General features: G+C 39.1%; 2 long non-coding RNA genes across 2 annotated transcripts in view; one reads left to right on the top strand and one right to left on the bottom strand.

The window, feature by feature from the left end:
• LOC117072985 overlaps positions 1-18390 on the top strand; it is a 97325-nt gene that overhangs the window by 64495 nt on the left and 14440 nt on the right. Inside the window, exon 2 of the long non-coding RNA XR_004433045.1 lies at positions 17625-17691. This is a non-coding gene — a long non-coding RNA (uncharacterized LOC117072985). The remainder of the gene's footprint in view (positions 1-17624; positions 17692-18390) is intronic.
• On the bottom strand, positions 2216-6192 carry LOC117072987. The gene is made up of 2 exons (XR_004433047.1): positions 6103-6192; positions 2216-2968 (listed from the first exon to the last, which is right to left on the bottom strand). It is a non-coding gene; the product is annotated as an uncharacterized LOC117072987 (long non-coding RNA).

Raw genomic sequence — 18390 nt, forward strand, 5'->3', positions numbered from 1 at the left:
TGATAGACATTTTCGATTTCTTCACTGATTTCAATAAAGACTCTAATACTCCTATATTTTCAATTTCTTGAAATGTCTTTAACGCACCTAACAAGCTTCTCAATTCATCCTTGTGACTTCTGGCTCTTGTTTCACATAATTCACATTCTTTTGATTATGTCAGATAGTATAAAAACACTTTTTTATATTCTTGTGATAGTAGTCACTTTCCAATATTCTGAAATGTAGTTACCTTTGTTGCTTTCCTCCTCCTTTATTCTTAAACAAGTTTTGTTCAGACTGTCAGTGACGGGCATGTGGATTTCCATTCATGACATATGGTGTCTGTTGGACTCCAGCTATAAATAGCTAAAAGGCAGGCCAATGAGTATACATTCTAAATTCTGTCCAATTCTTACTTTGTAAGATTTCATATTGTTCTGATTGAATATGTCAAGTAGTGTCCTTGTAGGGATGTTGTCTGTATTGAGATGATTTGGGATATTTTCCTTTGAGATTATGATTTCTGAAAAGAGTTAATAAATATAAACTTATAATACCCAATTAACACGGCTGCAAAGGCTTCTGTGTCTTGGCCTCAGCCTACAACATTTTTATTTTTAAGGTCTGTATCTCCATGATGCAATGTGATATATATTCTCTTTTTCCGCCCTTCCTCAAATTGCCAAGTTAAGTATAGAATGCCAAGTTTGAATTTCAGATAAATGACAAATAATTTGTTAGTGTAAGTATGTCCCAAATACTTATAGGCATACTCACACAAATAAATTATTTGTAGTCCTCTTTTAATACTTGGGCCATACATATATTAAAAATTACTTGTAGTTTATATGAAATTCATGTTCAACTGGGCATCCTTGTATTTTTATTTGCTAAATCTGACAATCATAAGCTTCTCTACATTCCTTTCAAGTTGTTTTCTGGGAGCTTAAGTTTCTAATTTGTGTAGAAAGAGCTGTTTCAGTGAGAGAGAGTGGATGTGAGGAGGGTTTGGTAACACAGAAGTCTCCCTGATCACTTCACAAGGCGGTACACCTGTGCAGGAGAGTGACCGCTGCACAGTTTTTTGTTGGTATAATTCTGGTGTTATTGAGCCAGAGGACAAATGGTTTGGGGATTCCTCTACTTTCTTCCAGCTGGACATCTTGTTCTGTGGCAAGGACTTGGCATGTGTGGGTCTTGGTTGCATCTTTCAATCCAAGTGTATCCATCTTGCTCTTGGATGTGAGCATTCCCAGATTCTGAAAATTGTAGTCTGAGGTGGCTTTTGTTAATTTTAAACATTTTGCATGATAAATTGGGAAAGGCTGACTCTGAGGCTTTTAGCCAGAAGTTATTGGAAACTCCACTCCTGGCACTGTTTGTGTGTGCTTGGACTACAACTTCTGAAGCATTGTCAGAGGCCCAAAATGAAAGGGGCAATCATTGTTTCTTTTTGGCCAAATGAATCCTGCCAAAATGGGATCAACTGAAATGAGATGTCTAAATCTATGTTTACAATAGCAAGGTATATTCTTTGGGAAAAGGCGATGGAGTTGCTGGACGCAGGATTGTTACCTAAGGATGTATTCCAAGTGATGTTGTAGCTTTTGCGTGTCTACAGATGTATGTTGGAATGCCTCATGGCTGTTGGGCCCAGTGTTGGTTTTGTCCCAATAAGGGACAGATTGTTGAAGGTCTACTCACCTCTTGCCTGTTTTACAGCCATTTGATACAACAGAGTCATTTTTAACAAGAATTTCTTCTTTTATGCTACTCTGAGTAAATGGTCAATCATGCCATCCCTCACACCACTTAGCATCGCACTTAGATACAGAACCATCTGCTGCTGGTTGTTTGGCAATCTTCAGAGCATGTAAAAACAGACTAAGTACAAGAAAACATCGTCAGAATTGGTCTTGACACTCTTAGTTCAACCAGTTCCCAGCTACCAGCTCTTCTTAAATAAGTCATGCATTTAGCTCAGTTCAAAGCCTAAGGTTATATATCTTGCTTTTGTGTAAATGTGTAAATGCTTCATGCTGTGTTTTATCTTCCCAAACACAAGCCAACCCACCTGCTTTGCCTGTTTGATTTCTTCCAGCTGGTTTCCCATTTGTCTTAATTTACTCTCACGGTTTTTGCCTTATTGACTTATCAAGGAAGCCTAGTGATTTATTTTATGAAGATTATCTCTTTATGGCTGTGCAATTTGATGAGCAGAACACAAATTTGATGTTAATTATATTTATTTGGGTTTAGTAGAACAAGATGATGGATTTTTTATAAACTCCCTAAGAGATGGGGACCACCGAGGAACTCATGTGGAAAGAGTCCTTTCTTCCGCTACTGTTCATCAGAGGTGTTGAGACAAGCTGGGGTGATGCCACATAACCTACAACCCCAAAAGCTCTTTTGGAACTTCTTACACTGTTGACAAGCTGCTGTGGGAAAGCAAACCTCTTGAGGAGAACTGCTAGACGAAAGGTGCTCATTCGAGATCCAGAAATGGGAGGATTAAAGAGTTTTGACCTGGATCCTGTGTAGCTGAACATTCTCTTGTCCCAGGCCCACCCCATTTTGTTCTGTCCCATTCCAGATGGGTTCATTGTGTTTGAGTAGAAATATACTCTGCTGGGCAAGGAGGGAGAGCTGGAAAATTTCTAATACATTTATATTAGTGACTTGTCCCCCAGAACTGCATTTTTCTTGACCTGTAAGATAAAGTCAGTAAGTGGTTAGCTGGGGACTAAACAGCTGAAAGAAAGATATTTCAAACTACAGTGCTCTTAAAAAGACAGTGGCTTAAATTAGAGGTCTGTTTCTTCTCATGTCATTGTTTTGAGGTGGGCATTTCAAGCTGATGAGGGGCTCTGAATCTCTAAGCTATTCAAGAGCACAGTTTCTTTCCATCTTGCCATGGTGTCATACTTGAGGCCATTTTTCACACATGCAAGGGCAAAGTTGGGTCTCCGCAAATTCAGCCAGCCTGCAAGAAGGATGAAAAGAAGTCCAGGATGAGCAGTCGTTTTTCAAGAATTCTCACACACAGGAGTTTTTGTTCATTCCCTCAGATCCCGTTAGTGAGAACTTAGTCACATGACTATCGCCACTTGGGAAGCTGAGAAACATAATCTTGAATAGAGAAGACATGCCCAGGAAAAAAGGGAGAATGGAGTTTTGAGGACAAATAGCTATTAACCAGAAATATCAATATTAATAGTTGTAAAAGTCAAATAAGATAATAAGTACTAAGCACCTACTGATGTAGAGTATTACTGAGGACATAATACTCAATAAAAACTTTTTCCTGCTCTCATTTATGTTCTTCTTAAGAGATTGATAATTATTAGAAGAAGAGGAGTGGCAATTAGAAACATGATGCACAGCTCTAAATACAGACAGGAGAGGAATGGGAAGAACTGAGCTGGGTCTGGTATCACTTGAAATTTAAATAACTTTCATTCCTGAATGATTTAATTAACTGGTTACACAGTGGAGGCTGGGTACAAAACAATTCTCCTAAAGAGCCTCTCTAAAAACATAACAGGAGTCATCCATTTTTAGTTAGAAAACCATGAATTGTCTTATAACTAAACTTTGCAACATAGTTCTTTGGAAATTACAGGTGTTAGATAATTGCTAGCTCAGTATTTATTGTTCAGTCATATTCAACATTGAAAGTCCTACAATAATAAGCTTAAGTATGGATTAGACTCTGGCTGGAGCTTTGTCCATTGAAAAATTCATGTGTGAATTTCTGAGTAAGGCACTATCCCAAGTACTCTGATTTATTTTTCTGTAACTTAGGAACAATCCAAGGATTTGGGTGATACAAACTCAATAATACAGGTGAAATGTCTAAGTCATACAAAGTCCATTTAAAACTTTTAAGGTATTACTATGCTTTAAGGTCAGAAGAAATAAAAATTAGGGTGTTTGGCAAAAACAAAGTTTTGTAGAAAGTAAAATACGTAATAGATTTCTATTTTAATAACTGTGCTTAATAAACTAATCCCCTTTGTTATAGCACAAAACTTAATTATTTGACAAAATATATACATACTTACATGACTTGAAGGATATATATTGAGATTATTTCTGGTTGATGTATTTATGAAGGGTTATTATTTTATTTCTTTTTCTAATATTCTCTGTCCCCAAGAAAGAGAAAATTAATGTGGGGAATTGGAGGGCAAAAGGAACAAGACTTGATATAATCATGAATTTTAATAGATCTTCTAACTACAAATGTTCCAAAAGGCTTTTCATGTTGTCTGTAATCACAACAATCCAATATCCCCATTAGGTGACCAAGGAAAGGAGGGACAGGATGATGCTGGGTGTTTTTTCAAATGTAAATCTATTATGTATGGCTCCCCAAGATAGTTGTAGGAACAAAATTGGAACCTGTAATGCATCCATTAAAGGCCTCAAAACTCATGAAATTCATTGTTCATAGAAACATAATGAGTGCAAAAGACTGACATTTCCTTTGCCATTGTTTCTTTCTTTAATGCTCCCTAGTGTCCCATATTCCTACAGGAAACAGCTCCCCACTCCTTCCTCTTAATGGACATCAAAAGGCTTAGAAGCTATTTGTACATACACCATATGTTCATTGTAGAGACTGAAATCAAATCTTATTTCAAGTTCCCAAGTGGGAATAATGGGGGGCGTGTCAGGGCTACTCCAGGAAATGAAGGTGAAGGTTATCACATTTATTTTCCATATCCAGCAAAATCTCATGTAGCCTATCTCCAATAAGAGATATGTCTTTTAAAGTTAACTCTATATTTCCCAGAGAGAGTTCATTATCATTGTGTTTCTTCAAATGCCTTCACACTACAGGAACTTGAGGGTGGAAGAGGAGGATGGAAATTACCAGACATAAATGAAAAACATTTATTTATGGAGTCCCACTTCAAATGGTGTTGCTATTTTAGGCTGGGGTTCTGGCCTCTTTACGGTAGCATTTGTTCTTATCTAAATCTCATTTTCTCATTTTTCCTAAGTTGGTAGCAAAAACAAATTTGGCCATGCAAAGCTCAGTAGTAATATTGGCTCACAAGTAGAAAAATGTGTATCTTCTTGTTCTATATATGGTTTCATTTACCTATGTTGGGGGCAGGGTGTGGAAAGAATGGGGTAGAGGGATTCTAATAAGTCTACAACTTTATTTATTCTACCTTGTTTGAGAAGTTGTTCTTTAAGGCTTTAGGTGAAAAGTGTTTGATTTCCTATTTCTGCTTACTTGTCCATAACTCAAAAATATAGCAAGGGAAGATAAACGTGTATTCCTGGTAATTCTTTCTGTGAGGTCCATTTGAATCCATATTTATGGGGGTTCACTGGTCACAAGAAAGTTTGATCTTAATGAGATCAAATCTAAGAAATTTCAATGTTTTTGGTCAATGTAAGTAAATTTATGTCATTGTTTTCCAAAGTGTATTTCATAAAACACTAGTTCAGAGGCATTATTAATAGGTACCACACAAAAACTAGCTAGTCTCGTTTTTTCAGATGTCCAAAAATTACTTGTGAACATACTCCAGTAAGTAAAATATGGGATCCAGGTAAGGAAGATAAAAACAAGAAAAAATGTTGAGAAACCAGTAAAACTAATAACCATCTTAATTGTTAAAAATGAGGCCATGCAGCTTAATGCCTGAGTTTAAGAAAGGACCCTTTAGAAAGGAGGGTGTATTAGTCTGTACTCATGTTGCTAATAAAGACATACCCAAGACTGGGTAATGATAAAGGAAAGAGGTTTAATTGATTCACAATTCCACATGGCTGGAGAGGCCTCACAATCATGGCAGAAGGTGAATGAGGAGCAAAGTCACATCTTACATGGCAGCAGGCAAGAGAGCAGGTGCAGGGGAACTCCCCTTTTATAAAACCATCAGATCTAGCGAGACTTATACACTATCATGGGAACGGCACAGGAAAACCCTGCCCCTGTGATTCGATTACCTCCTGCTGTGTCCCTCCCACAACATATGGGGATTATTACAATTCAAGATGAGATTTTGGTAGGGACACAGAGCCAAATCATATCATTCCACCCCTGGCCCCTTCCAAATCTCATGTCCTCACATTTCAAAAACAATAATGCCTTACCAACAATCCCGTGAAGTCTTAACTCATTTCAGCATTAATTCAAAGGTCCATAGTCCAAAATCTTAGACAAGGCAAGTTCCTTCTGCCTATGAGCCTATAAAATCAAAAGCAAGTTAGTTATTTGCTAGATACAATGGGGGTACAGGCATTGGGTAAATACAGCTGTTTCAAATAGGAGAAATTGGCCAAACAAAGGGGTTACAGGCCCCATGCAGGTCTGAAATTCCTGCAGGACAGTCAAATCTTAAAGCTCCAAAATTATCTCCTTTGACTCCATGTCTCACATCTAGGTCACAATGATGCAAGACGTGGGTTCCCATGGCCTTGGGTAGCTCTGCCCCTATGGATTTGCAAGGTACAGTTTCCCTCCCAGGTGCTTTCACAGGCTAGTGTTGTCTGTGGCTTTTCCAGGCACACAGTGTAAGCTGTCAGTTGATCTACCATTTTGGTGTCTAGAGGATGGTGGCCCCTCTTCTCACAGCTCCACTGGGCAGTACCCCAGTGGGGACTCTGTGTGGGGGCTCCAACCCCACATTTCCCTTTTGTACTGCCCTAGCAGAGGTTCTCCACGAGGGCTCCGTGCCTGCAGCAAACTTTTTCCTGGATATCCAGGTATTTTCACATATCTTCTGAAATCTAGGCAGAGGTTCCCAAATCTCAATTCTTGACTTCTGTGTACTCATAGGCTCAACACCACATAGAAGTTGCCAAGACTTTGGGGCTTGCACCCTCCAAAGCCATGGCCTGAACTGTACCTTGGCCCCTTTTAGCCACAGCTGGAGCTGGAGCGGCTGTGATGCAGGGCACTGAATCCCTAGGCTCACACAGCAGGGGGGCCCTGGGCCTGGCCCAGGAAACTATTTCCTGCCTGCCCCTCCCCCGCCCCACCCCCATGGGCCTATGATGGGAGGGACTGCCACAAAGGTCTCTGACACACCCTGGAAACATTTTCCCCATTGTCTTGATGATTAACATTCAGCTCCTTGTTATTTATGCAAAGTTCTGCAGCAGGCTTGAATTTCTCCCCAGAAAATGGGTTTTTCTTTTCTATTATCAGGCTGCAAATTTTCCAAGCTTTTACGCTGTGTTTTCACTTGAACATTTTGCCACTTAGAAATTTCTTCTGCCAGATAGCCTAAATCATCTCTCTCAAGTTCAAAGTTCCACAGATCTCTAGGGCAGGGCCAAAATGCCTCCAGTCTCTTTAGATAGGAAGAGTGACCTTTGCTCTAGTTCCCAATAAGCTCCTCATCTCCATCTGAGACCACTTCAGCCTGGACTTTATTGTCCATATCACTACCAGCATTTTGTTCAAAGCCACTCAACAAATCTCTAGGAAGTTCGAAACTTTCCAAAATCTTCCTGTCTTCTGAGCCCTACAGTCTCTAGAAAATTCCAAACTTCCCCACATTTTCCTTTCTTCCCCTGAGCCCTCCAAACTGTTCTAACCTCTGCCTGTTACCCAGTTCCAAAGTTACTTCCACATTTTCAGGTAATTTTATAGCAGCATCCCACTCTACCAGTACCAATTTACTGTATTAATCCATGCTCACACTGCTAATAAAGACATACTTGAGACTGGGTAATTTTTAAAGGAAAGAAGTTTACCTGACTCACCATTCTGCTAGGGAGGCCTCACAATCATGGCAGAAAGCAAAGGAGGAGCAAAGTCACGTCTTACATGGCAGCAGGCAAGAGAGCATGTGGAGGGAAACTCCCTTTTATAAAACCATCAGATCTCGTGAGATTGATTCACTATTATGAGAACAGCACAGGAAATACCCACCCCCATGATTCAATTACCTCCCACCATGTCCCTTCCATGACACGTGGGGATTATTACAATTCAAGGTGAGATTTGGGTGTGGACACAGAGACAAACCATATCAAAGGGTATACAGGAACTTATTCTAGTATAGGATGTAATCAGTAGCCTCTGTCTAGAAAAGCAAATGCAAAACAAAAACCTGTGAGTCTCCTTAGATTTAAGTATAAAACAATCTTGTTGGGGAATCTTCTCTAGAACGAAAATTAGACCTGAAACCTGGGAATCGGGGCCCAATTAAGAGAGAGGTTGCTGTCAGGTCATTATGGAGTCATCCATGAGCTATGAATATGCAAAATCATGCAGACTGTTTGGAAAACTGGTCATTTTATATACGATGTATAATTTAAAGAATTACTTCATTGTGCCTGATTTTCTAGAGGTGGGATTATTACTTTGTAGGGTGGGTAGAATTTCTTTTTTTTTTTTTTTTTTTTTTTTAACTACTGACTTAAGATAATACAGCCATCACAGTGGATTTCCTAGACCACACTTCTCTTAGAGGCAGTGTGTCCCAGAGAGCAAGAAGAAGAGCACATGTCTTGATCTTGGCTGCCTGAGAGTCCCATAAGAAGCTTATCACCCTTCTCCATTCCAAGAGACACACAAAGCCCTATAGGAAATATCAAGATTGTTGTCTTTGGATGGTGACATTTCCTCTTTGGTCTTGTGGGTTTTTTTTTTTTTTTTTTTTCCTGAAAGGGTGAAAATGATGCCTTACTTTTTATATTAAGAATTCACGAAATACTTACATGTATATTGTAAAAAATGTAATTTACTACCAATACATCAAGGAAAGTGACCAAAAAGAGTTTTACTCTAGTAATGTTTGAAATGTAAGTTGAAGACACTTAGCTAATTTTTTAGTGGTAACTTTGATAAAATAGGCTTAGGCATGGTTCAGACATGTTAAGATATTTTAAGAAATATGCTTTAAACACATGCAGCTTTTATTTTGCCTTCTATTTAATGCTACCTAGGGTTTCATGCTTGATTGCCTCTTTCTACAGCTATGCTATTTCATAGACGTCCTCCACTTGAGAATACATCTGATCAAAACCTCCAAATGCTTCAGGTTTTCTCTAATTTCAAATGTTATCTGTTTCTTGAAAGAAACATTCAAGGGCATCATGAATGCTCTTAAATCTTTTCAGTGTATGAGGAAAACAAGGGAAGGCTTATTATAATATGATGCTAAAAATTCAGATTGTAATGTTGACAAAAAAAAAGTCAACCATGGCCTACGGTAGGCATGAGAAAAGACAAGGAACCAAAAAGTCACTTTCTCCTCCTACACTAATCCTTGCAAACGAATTAACACAGAAACAGCTTTAAAGTTTAACAAAAGTAAATGACAAAACAGGCAATTGTAAGATGTGTGTATACATAGGTATATATATCTTGCAATTGCCTGTGTCTGTACATATCTATATATGCCTATTCCCCTAAATATACAGCCATATATATATATATATATAAAATACATATTTTTAAAACATATTTGGGATTTCAAAAGTTTGGGAGAATATATATTTTATATATATACACACACATAGAAAATATATATATAGAGAGAGAATATATATTCTAATCCCAAATATCTAAATGTTTTTGCCCATCTTGCATGAGCAAAGGGATAAAAATGCCTTCTCTATGGAGTCCTAGAGACCGTGTCTCCAACTTTCATGTCCTGATGGGATGATGTTCTTGACTCTGGCACAACCTCAGCTGTGTATGCTTCCCTCCATTTCTTTGAAATTTTGGATTTCACACAGATCCCTGTAAACTTCAAAGGAAAAGAAGATTCTTCCTACTTAACCAACTATTTGTCCATCTGGCCGTCCTATGCCTGCCTTCTTTCTCCTCTTTGTTTTCCATCAACATGACCATAGATTGAACACCTACAATATACCAAGTGTTGTGCTAGGTGTTTACAACATGCACTCTGTTTTCCATGCTATCATCTTAAATAGTCTTATTTAGCCCTTTCTCCTGAGGAGTACTGCCTTTGGTTTCCATGTCATCAGAAGCCTTTCCCTACCTCATTAAGCTGTAGATACCCTAGAGTAAGATGGAGGTGAAAGAGTGTGGCATAGTAGAAAGAACATGAACTCTGAGAGAATTATCCTTAGGCTTAAGCCTTGGCTTCTCTATTTCCTACCCATGTGTCCTTGGATGAGTTACTTACCCTCTCTCAGCCTCAGTTTTCTCATCTACTATCTATGAAATAACATGTAAATTTCCTTAAAATATGCCCACAGCATGGGAAGCATTTAATAAATAGTAGCAATTCTAATATCTAAGTGATAGCTGCCAATTCATTAGATATGGGCATGTTCAGAATGGTCCACTGACTTATACTTGCCCCCTTATGTATATATGAGGGCAACAAAAAGTTGCCCAGTTCACTTTTTATTGCCCTTTTATATGTACATGCATTATGTGGGGAGCCTACTTAATAGGTATTTACTATAATAATGAAGTAGGCAGTCTAATGTTTCTCTTCATTTGTATAAGTTTTAAGTAAGCCCTGTTTTTTCAGCTTTTTTGGTACATACATTCATGGAAGTTTGTTATAATCCCCATCCTTTTGTTTGATTTTCCCTGCATTTCTTAAGAAATATCCATAAATTCAGATTAGCTGTAACTAACTCATGGTGTTCTTTCCTTTTGCCATTTCCTTCCTTTCCATCTTCTTGTAATTTAAACTTTCCACATCCTAGAGTGAGAAATCTGAGTTCCCAGTTTTTCCACAGCTTCAATAAGCAGGCTGGAAAATGTTTTAATGGACTGCTGGAACCAATGAATTTTAGTGGTTTTCCCCCATCTTCCTGAAGGTTTTCCTAGCCAGCCTTTCATGTCAGATGCATCTTATCAGTTGTAATGAATTGAACCCTTATTAGCAGTGCTAGAAGAGCTGTTTCTTATGATAGTGATGCTATTTTGCTACTAAAATTAATTTTATATTCTTTTAATGAATTCTTTCCTTTGTTCTGTTCATTTTGAAATGAAAATGCCTAAAATATTTTTCTCTGTACACCTAATTGTACCCAGAGGAGACAAGAGATCTAGAAATATCCTTAATGCCTACCTGGAAATTCTTTCTGTCCCAATATGTACCCAGCTTTTAAAACATTTTTTCCATATGTAAGTCTTACTCAAAGGTTTTCCTAGAAAAGTCATATTCTTGGCATGCTATGTTTTTGCTGAAGTGTCTAGGCTTTGTTTTTGTCCTGTCAGGGATATGACTTGTGAGTTTTCCTTTATCTATGAGAGAAAGTTGACCTTTTGTGCTAATTCCACGTCCTGGTGAGTCAGCCTTCTTTCTCTTGGGCTTGCCTATTGCTCAGTGCCAACTCTCACATTCCCCTAATTCAGCACCTGTCCCTTCTTAAACAGGTTGTTCAAGCCGCCATACTAACACCATCTTTGACCCAGTGACTTCTTTGTGTGGCCAGTTATTTAATTTTTCAAAGCCTCTGTTTTGACACGTGAAAAAAAATATAAATAACATTATCCTAGCAGGGCATATTAAATAATGCAAATGAGAGTAACTACCAATACGTTTTACCAGGAAGGAGGTAACGGTGAAATAATGAGAATTTATTTTATCATAAAAATTTAACTTGTAGGCAGCTCCAAATAAGTAGCAATTTCCCTTTTCTTACTATTTTCCTCCAGGAATTTGGGCTGAAATTATTCAGGATCCATTTTTCTTCACATATTTCCATTTCAAAAATGGTAGAATGGAAAGGAATAGAAGTAAATTTGAAGACTTTTCAAAGCTTACTTAGGAGTTTGGCTTGGAGAGGGGAAAGCTGTCACAGCTATTGATGAGTTTATTCAGTAAATACTGACTGCCTACTCAGTGCTGCATCACTGTTTCTATATGGAAAGGAACTATCCCTCTGGGACAATGTTTCCTTAGTGGGGGTTAGCAGTCCAAGGAGCAAAGCACATATGTGTTTCTGCAAAGCACATATGTGTTTCTGCAAAGCACATATGTGTTTCTATAAGCAATGGAAAAAGGATACTCCAAGAATCCTATATATATATCTGTTCACTGATTCCAGGAGGGCATCTAAGACTTTTTGGAAATAGGAATAGGAATCGACCTAGCACAATGCTTGGCATATTGTAGGTGTTCAATACGTAGTCATATTGAGGGAAAACAAGGAGGAGAAGGAAGACAGGCATATGATGGACAGATGGACAAATGATTGGTTAAGTAGGAGGATTCTCCCTTAAAGATAGGTCTCTACTCTGCCAACCTTTGTTTAAAAAAAAAAAAAAAAGGAAGATATTTAAAATTAAAGTTTATGTGAAGTCTGATTAGAAGGTCTCATTACATTCTGAAAGAGTGCCAGAATATCAGAATATGAATCATAAGATCATTATTTTCTTTTTTTTTTTAACCTTTTTTTTTTTTTTTGAGACGGAGTCTTGCTCTGTTGCCCAGGCTGGAGTGCAGTGGTGCAATCTTGGCTCACTGCAAGCTCCGCCTCCCAGGTTCACGCCATTCTCCTGCCTCAGCTGGGACTACAGGCCCCCGCCACCATGACCGGCTAATATTTTTTTGTATTTTTAGTAGAGACAGAGTTTCACTGTGTTAGCCAGGATGGTCTCAATCTCCTGACCTTGTGATCCGCCCGCCTCAGCCTCCCAAAGTGCTGGGATTACAGGTGTGAGCCACTATGCCTGGCCTTTTTTTTTTTTTTTTTTTGAGTTGGAGTCTTGCATTGTCGCCCAGGCTGGAGTGCAGTGGTGCAATCTTGGCTCACTGCACCGTCCGCCTCCTGGGTTCAAGCAATTCTCCTGCCTCAGCCTCCCTAGTAGCTGGGACTACAGGCACATAATACCACATCAGGCACTACCATGCCCAGTTAATGTTTGTATTCTTAGTAGAGACAAGGTTTCACCATGGTGGCCAGGCTGGTCTTAAACTCCTGACCTCAGGTGATCTGCCTGCCTTGGCCTCCCAGATTGCTGAGACTGAATTTTATTGAAAGCCATTTCTGCATTTATTGAGGTAATCATGTGTTTTTCGTCTTTAGTTCTGTTTATATGATGAATTATATTTATTGATTTGCATCTGTTAAACCAACTTTGCATCCCAGGGATGAAGCCTACTTGATTGTAGTGGATTAGCTTTTTGGTGTGCTGCTATATTCATTTTGCACTTATTTTGTTGAGAATTTTTGCATCAATGTTCAGCAAGGATATTGGCCTGATGTCTATGTGTGTGTGTGTGTGTGTGTCTGACAGGTTTTTGTCTTAAGATAATGCTGGCTTCATAGAATGAGTGGGGGAGGAGTCCCCCCACCACCCCAGTTTTTTGGAATAGTTTCTGTAGCAATGGTATGAGCTCTTCTTTGTACATCTGGTAGAATTTGGCTGTGAATTCATCTGGTTCTGGGCTTTTTTTTTTTTTTTTTGGTTGGTTGATAGGCTATTTATTCTATTTTGGAGCTCATTATTGGTCTGCTCAGGAAACCAATTTCTTCCTGGCTCCGTCTTGGGAGGGTGTATATGTCCAGGAATTTGTCCATCTCTTCTAGGTTTTCTAGTTTGTGTGTGGAAAGGTGTCCATAGTAGTTTCTGATGGTTGTTTTTATTTCTATGGGGTCAGTAACATCCATTTCATCATTTCTAATTGTCTTAATTTTTTTATTAGTCTAATTAGTGGCCTATCTACTTTAATTTTTTTAAAAACAGTTCCTAGATTTGATCTTTTAAATGGTTTCTTTGTCTCTGAATTTCTTTCACTTCAGCACTGATTTTTGTTATTTCTTGTCTTCTGCTGGCTTTGGGGTTGATTTATCCTTGCTTCTCTAATTCTTTCCATTTAAATTTATGTTGTTAATTTGAGATCTTTCTAACTTTCTGGTTGGGCATTTAGTGCTATGAATTTCCCTCTCCACACTTCCTTAGCTGTGTCCCAGAGATTCTGGTACGTTGTATCCTTATTTTCATGATAGTCAAAGAACTTCTTGATTTCTGCCTTAATTTCATTATTTACCCAAAAGTCATTCAGGAGCATGTTGTTTAATTTTCTTGTAATTGCATGGTTTTGAGCGATTTTCATAGCCTTGATTTCTATTTTTATTGTGCTGTGGTCCGAGAGAGTGTTTGGTATGATTTTGATTCTTTTTACATTTGCTGAGGATTGTTTTATGTTTAATTATGTGGCAAATTTTAGAGTATGTGTCATGTGGTGATGAGAAGAGTGTACATTCTGTTACTTTCCACTGGAGAGTTCTTTAAAGGTCTGTCAGATCCATTGGTCCAATGTTGAGTTTAGGTTCTAAATATCTATTAGTTTTCTGCCTCGATGATCTAATATTGTCAGTGGAATGTTAGACTCCCCCAGAATAATAGTGGAAGACTTTATGTCTCTTTGTATAGTATGTCTCTAACAATTTGCTTTATGAATCTGGGTGCTCCTGTTTGGTGCGTATATATTTAGGACAACTATGTCTCTTTGTAGACTTGAACACTTCACCATTATATACTTTGTCTTTCTTTGTTGGTTTGAAACTTTTGTCTGAAATAATTGTAACCCCTTCTTTCTGCTGTTTTCCATTTGCTTGGTATGTTTTCCTCCATCCTCTTTATTTTGAGCCTGTGAGTGTCATTACACATGAGATGGGTCTCTTAAAGACAAGATAACATTGGGTCTTGCTTTTTTATCCAGCTTGCCACTCTGTGTCTTTTAAATGGGGCATTTAACCCACTTACATTCAAGGCCAGTTTTGGTAAGTGTGGATTTGATCCTGTCTTTGTGCTGTTAATTGGTTATTATGGTGGCTTGTTTGCTTTACAGTGACACTGGTCTGTGTGTTTTTGCATTAACTAATAGCAGTCTTTCCTTTCTATATTTAGTGTTATTTTCAAGATCTCTTGTAAGGCAGGTCTGGTGGTAATGAGTTCCCCCAACATTTGCTTATCTGAAAAGGATCTTATTTCTTCACTGAGGAAGCTAAGTTTGGCTGGATATGAAATTCTCGAAGATGATGTTTTTCTTTAAGAATGTTGAGTATAGGCCCCCACTCTCTTCTGGGTTGTAGGGTTTTAGCTGAGAGTTGCACTGTCTGATGGGGTTCCCTTTGTAGGTGACCTGCCCTTTCTCTCTAGCTGCCTTTAACATTCTTTCATTCTGACCTTGGAAAATCTGACAATTATGTGTCTTGGGGATGATCTTCTTGTGTAGAATCTTGCAGGAGTTCTATTTCCTGAATTTGACTGCCTCTCTAGAAGGTTGGGGAAGTTTTCATAGATGATATCCTGAGATATGCTTTTCAACTTGTCTGCTTTCTCCCCATCCCTTATAGGGATGCCAGTGATTCATAGATTTGGCCTCTTTACATAATCCCATACTTCTCAGAGGTTTTGTTTATTCCTTTTCCTTTTTATTTATTTTTGTCTGACTGCTTTGTTTCAGAGAACCAGTTTTCAAGTTCCGAGATTCATTTCCCAGCTTGGTTTATTCTGCTGTTAATAATTCTGATTGCATTGTGAAATTCTTGGATTGTGTTATTCAGCTCTGTCAGACTCATTAGGTTCTTTTTTATACTGGCTATTTCATCCTTTAGCTCCTGGAAAGAAGTCTATGGACTATACTCAATCTGCACTCCAGTTAAAGGAACACCTACACACAGAGATGAGAAAGAACCAATACAAGAACTCTGGTAGCACAAATGGTTAGAGTGTCATATGTCCTCCCAATGACTGCATCAGTTCTCCAACAAGAGTTCTTAACCTTGTTGAAATGACAGAAATAGAATTCAGAATATGGATAAGAAGATCATTGAGATTCAGGAGGGAAGCAAACTCCAATCCAAGGAGAATAAGAATCAAAATAAAGCAATACAGGAGAGGCTTTCAGCTGAACCAGGGGGCTCTGTCCAGGGAGTTGCCAAGTTGCTATGGGCTCGATAGCTCTGGTGGTGGGTGGCTGGAGTCCCAGGCCTGAAGGACCTGGAGATATGGGATAGGGGAACAGGCACCCATGTAGCAGTCTGGCCACCTTTCTGTAGGGCTGCTTCAGTATGCTTGGGGCCTGCTCCAACCCCTAGTCACCTCAGATTTTCCAGTACCTGGAGGTATCACCAGTGAAGGCTGTGAAACAGCAAAATGGCAGCCTGGCCCTCTCTCTGGGAGCTTTGATCCAGAGGGGTATGGGCCTGCTGCTGGTCCAGAGGTACCTGTAGGGGGCAGCTGGAGACCCCAGTTGGGGGGTCCTGCCTGGTGAGGAGGAACAGGATCAGGGACCTGCTTGAAAAAGATGTCTGGCCACATTTTGGTAGAGCAGCTATGCTTTGCTGGGCATTTGCTTCAGCCCCTGGTTGCCTAGACACTCCAAAGCCCGACGGCTGGAATGGCTAAGTCACCCAAACAGCAATGATGGTGGCCTGCCCCCTCCGTGAGCTCACTCATCTCTGTTGGACAGAGAACACCTTTAGGGGAGAGGTGGCTGGAGGTGCCCCAGTTTGGAGATCCTGCCGAGTGAAAAGGAATGAGATTGGGGACCTGCTTAAAGTAGTAGTCTGGCCATGTTAGGTAGAGCAGTTGTGCTATGTTGGGGGATCCCTTCTGCCCCTGGTCGGCCTGGATTCTGCAAAGCCTGAAGGCTGGAACAGCTAAGGTACCTGAACAGTAAAGATGGAGGCCTGCCTGTCCCCCTGGGAGCTCTTCCATAGGGAGGTAGAATGCTGGTACCAGTGGCTGGCCAGAATTCTAAGCCAGTGGGTCTTATCTTGTGAGGTACCATAGATGGTGGGGCCTGCAGGCTGTTGCTGCTCAGTCCCCTGGATTCAGCCTCTTTTCTACGGGTATGTACAGAGGTCTAACCTCCCACTTGGCTGAAGCTGCAGCTACCTTTGCTGGAAAGCCCAAGTATCTAATGCTCCAGTGATTCCACCCATATCTGAGTGGTTGCTCTGCCAAGACTCCATGTAGCTCTGTCAGACTGAAGGCCCTGGTGGACTGGGTTCACAAGGAGTTCTCCTGTCCCAAGGGTTGCAAAGATCTGTCAAAGCAGCATGGATTCCTTGGGTAGTGGAGGGTCCCTGGCTCCGTGTTTCTCCCAGGTGGGCTCTTTTCCTGTCTTGGTTTTCTTTGTTCTCCATGAGTCAAACTGTTTCCTTGATTACTCCCTATGTGAATACTGGGATGTTTCAGTTGAAGGTGTTATATTTACTCACCCCTTCTGTTGCTCTCCATGAGAGCTACACCCACTGGCTGCTTCTAGGCAACCATATTGGCCACTTTCCTCCATTATTTTATCTAGAATCCTCCATCTTTAAAAAAAATGAGTTTTCCCTCAACTGTGCGTCATTTTATTTTCAAACTGAGCGTATTTCTATCACTTAATATTTACATAGTTACAATTCATTTGACCTATGAGTCATTATATTTATCTCTTATGTGTATTTATACCTGTTCTAAAGCTTGGTTTTATGGTTCAATTAAATTAATGGGATATACTTTATAAATAATCCTTAGGGAAGACGGTATAGTTAGGGGACCAGGATTCTAGGTCTAGATCTAGCCACTAACTAGCTGTGTGAACTTCGACAAATCTTTTAATTTTATTTAATTCAGAAAAATGTATGAAAACCAAGTAGCTCAATCTCACTGTTCACATAACTACCTGTAAAGAAATACATGTATAGAATTTGTTTTTCTATCATTGCAGGAAATGAAGAACATGAAGTGAAGTCTTCATCTCCATTCCCAACAGTTCCCATTCTACTTCCAGAAAGGTAAACATTGTTCATATTTTGTTATGAATTCCTTTTGCTATGAATTCTTTAAAAATCAGCATACTAAAAGATGTTTGAGTATTTCCTAATAGATACAGATCCTACCATAAAACCGTATGCATATAATATTTTAAAGATAAATCATTGTTTTAGAGAACATTTAGGGAGTAAAGAATACTTGTTAAAATTTATTTGAAATCCTTATCTATGACTAGAAGCATTGCTTTCTTCTATTCTCTACAAGTAGTAAGTTCAAAGGCACATTTGGAGACAGGATCATGGGTTTTCTCAAATAACCTCCTTAAATAGGTAGAGAGAGCACCTCTAGGTTTGCTTTTTTAGAGCAATTTTTAATATTATGTTCAATTTATTAAGCTAAGTAAAATAAGCTGGTATGATTTTTATTTATCAAGGTAATTATTTTCCCTAAAGTTTAAAGAAAACTCTAAGGAACAAATAGGTGAAGGTGGAGCAAGTTTATTGAGGTATGGATACACCATACCACTAACTTCATAGTGCAGACAGTTCTCTCAGAATGGTATCAAGAGTTCTTTGAAAGGGCAATACAGTTTCCGAAGGCACCGCAGGAAGACCTGGGTAGTGACCATAGTACCGTCTCTTCTGGAAACCTGACTCTGAGATGAATTATGCTCAGGGCAAAAAGCATTCTTCCGTATTTGTAGATAGGCTAAAATGTAC

This window comes from Trachypithecus francoisi, unplaced genomic scaffold, assembly GCF_009764315.1.
Source record: "Trachypithecus francoisi isolate TF-2019V2 unplaced genomic scaffold, Tfra_2.0 Lachesis_group4, whole genome shotgun sequence".
Lineage (NCBI taxonomy): Eukaryota > Metazoa > Chordata > Mammalia > Primates > Cercopithecidae > Trachypithecus > Trachypithecus francoisi.